At 51.8% G+C, this 9,287-nt stretch overlaps 1 long non-coding RNA gene across 1 annotated transcript; it reads right to left on the bottom strand.

Annotated features, from left to right (window-relative positions):
- Window positions 1-709: 709 nt before the first annotated feature.
- On the bottom strand, window positions 710-2,719 carry LOC135192312 (uncharacterized). Its single transcript, XR_010308961.1, has 3 exons — window positions 2,586-2,719; window positions 2,011-2,072; window positions 710-822 (listed from the first exon to the last, which is right to left on the bottom strand). It is a non-coding gene; the product is annotated as an uncharacterized LOC135192312 (long non-coding RNA).
- Window positions 2,720-9,287: the final 6,568 nt, after the last annotated feature.

The raw sequence follows: 9,287 nt of genomic DNA, 5'->3' as shown, positions 1-9,287 counted from the left end.
GAGAAGGCTTGGAGGAGCCCTTGGAGTGGCCTTGCAGGATCTGAAGGGAGCTCCAGGAGGGCTGGGGAGGGACTATTGACAAGGGCTTGGAATGAGAGGAAGAGGAGGAATGGGTTTGAAGTGGCAGAGGGGAGACTGAAAGTGGATGTTAGGAGGAAGTTGTTTGCAGTGAGGGTGGTGAGACACTGGCACAGGTTGCCCAGGGAGGTTGTGGAGCACAGAATGTGCTGAGGGAGAGCAGGGTTAGGCTGGAGCTGAGGTTCTTCAGTACCAGTGTGGTGAGTCTCTAGAACAGGCTGCCCAGGGGAGGCTTTGGCTGCTTCCTCTCTGGGAGTGTTCATGGCCAGGCTGGATCAGACCTTAAGTAATTGGGTCTAGGGGAAGGTGCCCTAGCACTGGGAGAAAAGAGCAACCTCCACCTCCCTCCAGCCTCCTCTCAGGCAGCTTTAGAGAGCAATGAGGTCTCCCCTCAGCCTCCTCTTCCCCAGGCTGCACACCCCCAGCTCCCTCAGCTGCTCCTCCCCAGCCCTGCTCTCACACCCAAGCACCTGAGTCCATCCGCAGCTCAGGGGTCCGCAGTGGCTGCAGCAGCCTCGGGGCTGTCCGTGGGCAGTGAGGGTCCAGGTCTGTGCTGTGTGGCAGGCTATGATTTGTTGTCACCTTTACAAAGCAGAACAACAAAATCACTAGTCTTCCACACAGAGCCAGACCACTGGGAGCAGCCTTTCCTCCTTGGGGACATCTTCCTTCGTGTCTTCAGCTGCTTCTCCTTCTTCCAACCTTTCTTTCCCGTTTCAGGGATGCTGCTCTTTCTTTTGTGCACTGAAGACAAATCAATGTTCCCTTGTGTCATACCTCACCTGCCCAACAGCTCTGCCTGCTGAGTTCCCTTGTGTCAAAGCTCACCTGCCCAGCAGCTCTGCCTGCTGAGTTCCCTTGTGTCAAACCTCCCCTGCCCAACAGCTCTGCCTGCTGAGCTCCCTTGTGTCAAACCTCACCTGCCCAACAGCTCTGCCTGCTGAGTTCCCTTGTGTCAAACCTCCCCTGCCCAACAGCTCTGCCTGCTGAGTTCCTCTGTGTCAAAGCTCACCTGCCCAACAGCTCTGCCTGCTGAGTTCCTCTGTGTCAAAGCTCACCTGCCCAACAGCTCTGCCTGCTGAGCTCCCTTGTGTCAAACCTCCCCTGCCCAACAGCTCTGCCTGTTGAGTTCCCTTGTGTCAAAGCTCACCTGCCCAACAGCTCTGCCTACTGATTCCCTTGTGTCAAACCTCACCTGCCCAACAGCTCTGCCTGCTGAGTTCCTCTGTGTCAAACCTCCCCTGCCCAACAGCTCTGCCTGTTGAGTTCCCTTGTGTCAAAGCTCACCTGCCCAACAGCTCTGCCTGCTGAGCTCCCTTGTGCCAAACCTCACCTGCCCAACAGCTCTGCCTGCTGAGCTCCCTTGTGCCAAACCTCACCTGCCCAACAGCTCTGCCTGCTGAGCTCCCTTGTGCCAAACCTCACCTGCCCAACAGCTCTGCCTGCTGAGTTCCCTTGTGCCAAACCTCCCCTGCCCAACAGCTCTGCCTGCTGAGTTCCCTTGTGCCAAACCTCCCCTGCCCAACAGCTCTGCCTGCTGAGTTCCCTTGTGCCAAACCTCACCTGCCCAACAGCTCTGCCTGCTGATTCCCTTGTGTCAAAGCTCACCTGCCCAACAGCTCTGCCTGTTGAGTTTTCTGCTCCATCTTATAGAATCACAGAATCAGGCAGATTGGAAGAGAGCTCCAAGCTCAGCCAGCCCAACCTAGCACCCAGCCCTGGCCAAGCACCAGACCATGGCACTAAGTGCTCCAGCCAGGCTTGGCTTCAGCACCTCCAGGCACAGCCACTCCACCACCTCCCTGGGCAGCCCATTCCAGTGCCAATCACTCTCTCTGGAGACTTCAGATGCTGTTAGCAATGTGGCTAATGGTGTGGTCTTTTTTTTCCCCCAGGGATATCAAGGCTCAACAGGGTTTCTTTTCTCCTTACCCTCGGATAAACTTCTCCAGGAGCAGTCTGTCAACCTGTCTCTTCCTCAGCTGTATTTTGGGCTGGAGAAAGGGAGTCAGTTAGTGAATAAAAAGATAATGGCAGTGCTGAGCTTCCTGGAATCCTGCTGGGAGCTTGATGTAAGCATGGAAAAAAAAAACACCTAAACAACTCAAAACATTTTCCAGGCTTCTTCTTCTTCTCCTTCTCCTCCTCCTTCTTTTTTCCCACCTCTGAGTTTGTTGATCAGCAAAGCTTTATCTCACCCCAGGTTTAACTTCGCTTCCACTGCTCAGCTCAGTTAATACCTCGCATATGGCAGGGCTGAGATGTGAAAGGACAATGCTGGCTCCCATCCATGGAGAGGAGCTGACTTGATTCCTGCTGCTGTTTGAGGGAGGCTTACTTACCTCAGCTGCTGGAAGCAGAGGAGGGACAGCCTCCTTTCCCATCTTCCATCCAAGCCTGCTTAAATCTACGTCAGCAATCAGGGGGGAGGGAAAAAAAAACCAAACACCCAACACCCAAAACAACAAAAAGAAAAGGGAAAAGAAACAAAAGTGTCCTTCACCAACCTCGGCTCTGCAGAGCTGCTGCGCTGAAAGGCTTCTTTCACAGGCAGAGAAAGCGCCCAGCAAAAGGAGAGGCTTTGCTGCTGGCAGAGGTTGTGCCCCATGGAAGCTCAGCCCAGTCCATCCCTCCCTTCCTCCTTCCCTCTTTCTATTCCTCCCCCTCCCTCCCCCCCCTCTTTTTTTAACATATGTGCTTTCTATGGGCACTTTAATCAAACTCCAGATGGGTTGTTTCAAGCTGGGGATTTGTGCTGCCCGGGAGATAACAGCTCTCATTGTGCCGGGCTAGGTAGCAGGAGTGTTTGTGATAGCTGGAGCTGATAGCAGGAGAGGTCCAGGTGGTCTTATTTAACAGGGGGTATTAGCGGGGCTGCCTTTGTGCGGGCAATCAGATAAAACTCTGCTCCAGGTGTTACCCTACACCCTGTTTGTGCAGCGACCTCGCCAACTGCTGCTTGCTGCCTCAAAGGCTGCAGGAAAGGGAGATATTTTCTTCGGGGAAGGTGCCCGCAGCCTGCAGCATCCTCCAGGGCAAGTGCCAGGTTCAAGTGAAGCAGCAAGGAGCGAGTGTGCACTCAGCTGGGCTCTGAGTCCTGCCTGTGCCTGGGCTGGGATTGGAGTTTCCAAACTAGATGTTAAGTTTAATTTTTCAGGCAGCTGGGGACCACTTTTTATTCTCATTTAATTTTTGCAAACAGCTGTGGGGTGATTTTTTGGGGGTTGAAAACTTTTCAGGCAGCCCTGGACCAAATTAGTCTAGTTCCTAGACTGTTGCCTATGCTAAGAGGGTTTCTAAACTAAAGGAGTTCCCAATCTAAGGAATTTCCTAAATTAAGGTAGTTCCTAAGTGAAGGGAGTTTGTGAAGGGAGTTCCTAAACTGAGTTCCTAAACTGAGGGAATTCCTAAACTAAGAGAGTGCCTAAACTAAGAGAGATCCTAAACCAAAGGAGTACCTAAGCTAAGGGAGTTGCTAAGCTAAGGGAGTGCCTAAACTAAGAGAGATCCTAAACCAAAGGAGTTCCTAAGCTAAGGGAGTTGCTAAGCTAAGGGAGTGCCTAAACTAAGAGAGATCCTAAACCAAAGGAGTTCCTAAGCTAAGGGAGTTGCTAAGCTAAGGGAGTGCCTAAACTAAGAGAGATCCTAAACCAAAGGAGTTCCTAAATCAAGTGAGTTCCCAAGCTAAGGGAGTTCCTAAACCAAGAGAGTTCCTAAACCAAGGGAGTTCCTACACTAAGAGAGTTCCTAAACCAAGGAGCTCCTACACTAAGAGAGTTCCTAAACCAAGGAGCTCCTACACCAAGAGAGTTCCTAAACCAAGGAGCTCCTACACTAAGACAGTTCCTAAACCAAGGAGCTCCTACACCAAGAGAGTTCCTAAACCAAGGAGCTCTTACACTAAGAGAGTTCCTAAACCAAGGAGCTCCTACACCAAGAGAGTTCCTAAACCAAGAGAGTTCCTAAACCAAAGGAGCTCCTACACTAAGACAGTTCCTAAACCAAAGGAGTTCCTACACTAAGACAGTTCCTAAACCAAGGAGCTCCTACACTAAGACAGTTCCTAAACCAAAGGAGTTCCTACACTAAGACAGTTCCTAAACCAAGGAGCTCCTACACTAAGACAGTTCCTAAACCAAAGGAGTTCCTACACTAAGACAGTTCCTAAACCAAGGGGTTCTTACACTAAGAGAGTTCCTAAACCAAGGAGTTCCTACACTAAGAGAGTTCCTAAACCAAAGGAGTTCCTACACTAATAGAGTTCCTAAACCAAGGAGCTCCTACACTAAGAGAGTTCCTAACCCAATTATTTCCTACACTAAGACAGTTCCTAAACCAAAGGATCTCCTACACTGAGAGTTCCTACACCAAGAGAGTTCCTAACCAAAGGGAGTTCCTAAGTTAAGCTATTTCCCAAGCTAAAGGAGCTCCTAAACTGCTCTCCTAACCCAAGGAAGCTCCTAAAGGAAGGGATTTCCTCCAGCCCATTATACATTTTCCTCTCATCCCTACCACAGAATGTTCTCAGATGAAATCCTCTGGGAGGGCAGGACAATTTTTGCCCAGGACAATTGGATGTCCTGCCAAGGATAATGAGAAGAGACAATGAAGTGTAATGATGAATGAACCTGTGAGAGAGAAAGAGAAAGAGAGAGAAGATATTTTAGGCAGTGCTAGCCTCATTTCAGGTGATAACAGCACTTTACTGTCCTTGTTCCAGAACAAAGCTGCCCAGCAGAGTGATTCACCAGCTCCAGGAAGGGATTTGCCACGAATTGGCAATAGAAAATCATGTCATAATCGAGGCAGAATTACAGAACTCACTGAAGGGGTTTGGGTTGGAAGGGAGCTTAAAGAACATCCAGTTCCAGCCTCACTGCCACGGGCAGGGACATCTCCCACTAGCCCAGGTTGCTCAAGGTCTCATCCAACCTGGCCTTGAACACCTCCAGGGAGGGAGCATCTCTGGGCAGCCTGTTCCAGAGTCTCACCACCCTCAGACTGAAGAGCTTCCTCCTTAGTTCCAGTCTAACCCTGCTCTGCCTCAGCTTCAAACCATTCCTCTTTGTCCTGTTTCTAGACACCCTTAGGAAAAGTCTCTCTGCAGCCTTCCTGTAGGATCCCTTCAGGTATTGGAAGGCAGCTCTAAGAAGCTTGAGCAAGTGAAACCCTCTCTGGGGAGACCCCACCTGGAGTCCTGCATCCAGCTCTGGAGCCCCTGGGACAAGAGGGCTGTGGAGATGCTGGAGAGTGTCCAGAGCAGGGCCAGGAGGATGCTGAGAGGCTGCAGCAGCTCTGCTGTGAGCACAGCCTGAAAGAGTTGGGGCTGTGCAGGCTGGAGCAGAGGAGGCTCCCAGGGGACCTTCTTGTGGCCTTCCACGATCTGAAGTGGGCTACAAAAGAGCTGGGGAGGGACTTTTGAGGCTGTGAGGGAGTGGCAGGAGTGGGGGAATGGAGCAAAGCTGGAGGTGGGGAGAGTGAGGCTGGAGGTGAGGAGGAAGTTGTTGAGCAGGAGAGTGGTGAGAGCCTGGCAGGGGCTGCCCAGGGAGGGGGTTGAGGCCCCATGGCTGGAGGTGTTTGAGGCCAGGCTGGCTGAGGCTGTGTGCAGCCTGCTCTAGGGTAGGGTGTCCCTGGGCATGGCAGGGCTTGGCACTGCCTGCTCCTTGTGCTCCCTTCCAACCCTGACTGACTCTAGGATTCTTTTCTATGAGCTCCTCTGCTGCTTTGCACAGAATCACAGAATTAACCAGGTTGGAAAAGACCTCAAGGATCATTGAGTCCAACCTATCACTTTTACACACATCCTTCCCCCTCTGTAGCAGGATGGTTAGGAGAAAACTTCAGTGGAGTCTCCATCCCTGGGGGTGCTTAAGAGGAGGCTGGATGAGGCACTTAGTGCCATGGGTTAGCCAATTAGAAAGGTTAGTGGTGGTCTGGTGATGAAGGCTGCTGGGATGAAGGCTGGACTGGATGATCCTGGTGGTCCTTTCCAACCACAGCAATTCACAGTGATTAGATGTGGTGCTGAGGGCTTTGGTTTGGTCAAGGACCTGTCAGTGTGAGACTAATGATTGGACTGGAGGAGCTTGGAGCTCTTTTCCAACCTGAGAGATTCTGTGATCCTGTGATCTTGAAGGTCCCTTCCAACCCAAACTCAGTCTGTGGTGCTAGTTTGGACTTGATGACCTTGGAGGTCTTCTCCAACCTGGTTCATTCTGTGATCCTGTGTTTCTGTTAGGTGCTAGCTTGGACTTGATGACCTTGGAGGTCTTCTCCAACCTGGCTCACTCCATGATCCTGTGATTCTGTTAGGTGCTAGCTTGGACTTGATGACCTTGGAGGTCTTCTCCAACCTGGCTCACTCCATGATCCTGTGATTCTGTTAGGTGCTAGCTTGGACTCAATGACCTTGGAGGTCTTCTCCAACCTGGCTCACTCCATGATCCTGTGAATTCTGGGCTCAGGAAGGTGTGTGAGGCTCTTGTCTAGACTTCAGCTTGGTGTAGCCCTGTCTCTGCAGGGCCATATTTCTCAGCCTGATATTTTTTCAGGCTGGAAACCTGCCACTTCTAGTGGATCCCAGAGCTTTCAGCAGCCTGGAAGCTTTAGGGCTCCTTTGTCAGGCTGGCAGATGAACCCTGTGGCTCTGAGAGGCTGCTGCTAAAGTCTCTCTGTAATTGTTTATATAGAGAGGAGCTAAACTTAGCTACAGAACATGGGGAGGGAAAGGAGGAGGGGGGATAAAAACCAACAAAACCCCAACCAACCTTGCTTGGAAAGGATGGGGAGTGAAGAGCTTAGCCTGCAGCTATCTTACAAGAGGCTGGCTCCTGGCTGAGAGCTCCCCAGCTGCACTTCCAGGCTGGAAATTAAACAAACAGCATTTCCTTCAGCCTGGACCATGGGGATGGCAGAAAAGAACAATGTGGCCTTATATTGCTCTTATTTCCTTTGGCTTCAATCTCTGTCCTCTGCCCCTCCACCACCTCCTTCCTCAGCCTGGTGGTGCCCACTTTACCCAATTTGTTCTTTATTGCCAAGCTTTAAAGAGAGGCAATGGGAGGGGAGAGGGAAGGGGAAGGGGAAGGGGAGGGAAATGCTCAGTGCAAATTGTATTTGGAGCTGTTGTGCTTTGCCTCTTTGGTGGGTAATAAATCTCTCTGGCAATGCACCTCTGTATAGGATTTGTCATTAAATGCAATTAAACAAACCCTGCAGGTGTCCATGATCAGGCCTGCAGCAGCCCATTCACAACTGCAATGTTATTATCATCCTGACAACAAAACACCAGATATTTCCTGAGCTCCTCTGATCGATGAGCTTGACTTGGAACTGGAGGGAGGAGAGAAAGGAGGGGGTAGGGAGAGGGAGGGGGGGATCAGAGTGGTTCAAATGCTCTTTAGCCCTATTGATGGAACAAGTCAAAAAGCTGCTCAGCAATCAGAGAGAAGGTGGAAAGAAGAGGGAAGGGGGGGGAAGGCAGAGGAACAAGAGGGCTGTGAGGAAAATAGGAATGAGAGGAGTGTTTGGGAGTAAAAAAGATGGAAACAAGGCAAATACATCCCATGGCATCCATCTGCCCAAGGGTTTGGGTAGTGCTGGTGTTTGGGAGGTAAGCAAGGTGGTTTGGAATGGTTGCTTCTTGTGTCAGCTGCACCAACTGCCTCAAAGGTGTTGAGGAAGTTCCACCTTGGCATGAGGAAGAATTAGAATCAGGGAATCAGTTCAGGGCTAGAAGGGACCACAAGGAGCAGGCAGTGCCAACCCCTGCCATGCCCAGGGACACCCTACCCTAGAGCAGGCTGCACACAGCCTCAGCCAGCCTGGCCTCAAACACCTCCAGCCATGGGGCCTCAACCACCTCCCTGGGCAGCCCCTGCCAGGCTCTCACCACTCTCCTGCTCAACAACTTCCTCCTCACCTCCAGCCTCACTCTCCCCACCTCCAGCTTTGCTCCATCCCCCCCACTCCTGCCACTCCCTGACAGCCTCAAAAGTCCCTCCCCAGCTCTTTTGTAGCCCCCTTCAGATGCTGGAAGGTAATGGTCCAGAGCACTGGCACAGGCTTCCCATGGAGATTATGGAGTCTCCTTCTCTGGAGACTCTGAAGACCTCTCTGGATGTGTTCCTGTGCAACCTGCTCTGGATTCTATGGTCCTGCTCTGGCAGGGGGGTTGGAACTCAGTGATCTGTGGAGGTCTCTTCCAACCCCTGACATCTGTGATCCTGCAAATGGAGCCTGATAACAGTTAGGCTTTTAGGGTTAAGTAAGAGGCTTTTAGGGTTAAGTGAGAGGCTCTTAGGGTTCAGTGAGTCATGAAGGCTTCCTTTTCAGGCAGGGCAAAGATGAATCTCACCCTAGGACAGGACTTGACCTATTCTCTGTCTGTCTCCTCTGTAGCTCATTGTTTGGAGCAAACACTCAACCATCCTAGAGCCACAGAATGCCAGGCTGGAAGGGACCTCAAGGATCATCTGGACCAACCTTTCTAGGTGACAGCTGAGCTGCCATGAGCTGGGCCAGCAGCCTGGCAAGCTGAGTCTTCAAACTGCCCCAGGTGGGGACAGCTAACTCCCAGCAGCCAGGTGATTTGTGCCAAATGGATGCTCCTTTCTCTCTCCATTCACAAGGAGGCTCCTCCTGGCAGGGCCAGGGTTGGGGTTAGGGTTAGGGCAGGACCAGGAGGAGAGGCATTGCTAACAGAGCTTGGAGAAAGCAGAGGCAGCAACCTTTACACCACCCTTCTGGTGTGCTCTGCCAGCCAGGGGAGCAGGAGGTGCTGTGGTTGGCTGCAGCCACCCCAGGCAGCCTGCAGAGAAGGAAGGTCAGGGGTTCACAGGGGACTCGCTGCCACCAGGGCCAGTGAGAGAGAAACATTTGCAAGCAGCAGAGAAATTATTCTGCCTGAATCATTCGTTCAGCTCAGCCTCAGGCTGCTCTCAGGATGAACCTCTCTGCTCTGCTCACCCCAGGAATCCTGGCTTAGTCTGGTTGATTGCTGGGGCAGGAACACAATTGCAGCGACAAGGGAGGGTTAGCAGCAGCTCTTGCAAAGGTGGAGTAGCACAGGAAGGTTGGATAAAGGGAACTGAGTGAGCAGGCTTCACGGGTGCTTGTGTGTATGGGGAGTGCAAGGGAGGAGCAGCTCCTGCTGCAAACAAAAAGCAGTGCTCAGGGCCTTGGATGAAGCTTTCACAGCCTGCTCTGGA

The sequence above is a fragment of the Pogoniulus pusillus genome, chromosome 41 (genome assembly GCF_015220805.1).
Source record: "Pogoniulus pusillus isolate bPogPus1 chromosome 41, bPogPus1.pri, whole genome shotgun sequence".
NCBI classification, from domain to species: Eukaryota; Metazoa; Chordata; class Aves; order Piciformes; family Lybiidae; genus Pogoniulus; species Pogoniulus pusillus.
This window is presented reverse-complemented; position numbering and strand designations above follow the sequence as displayed.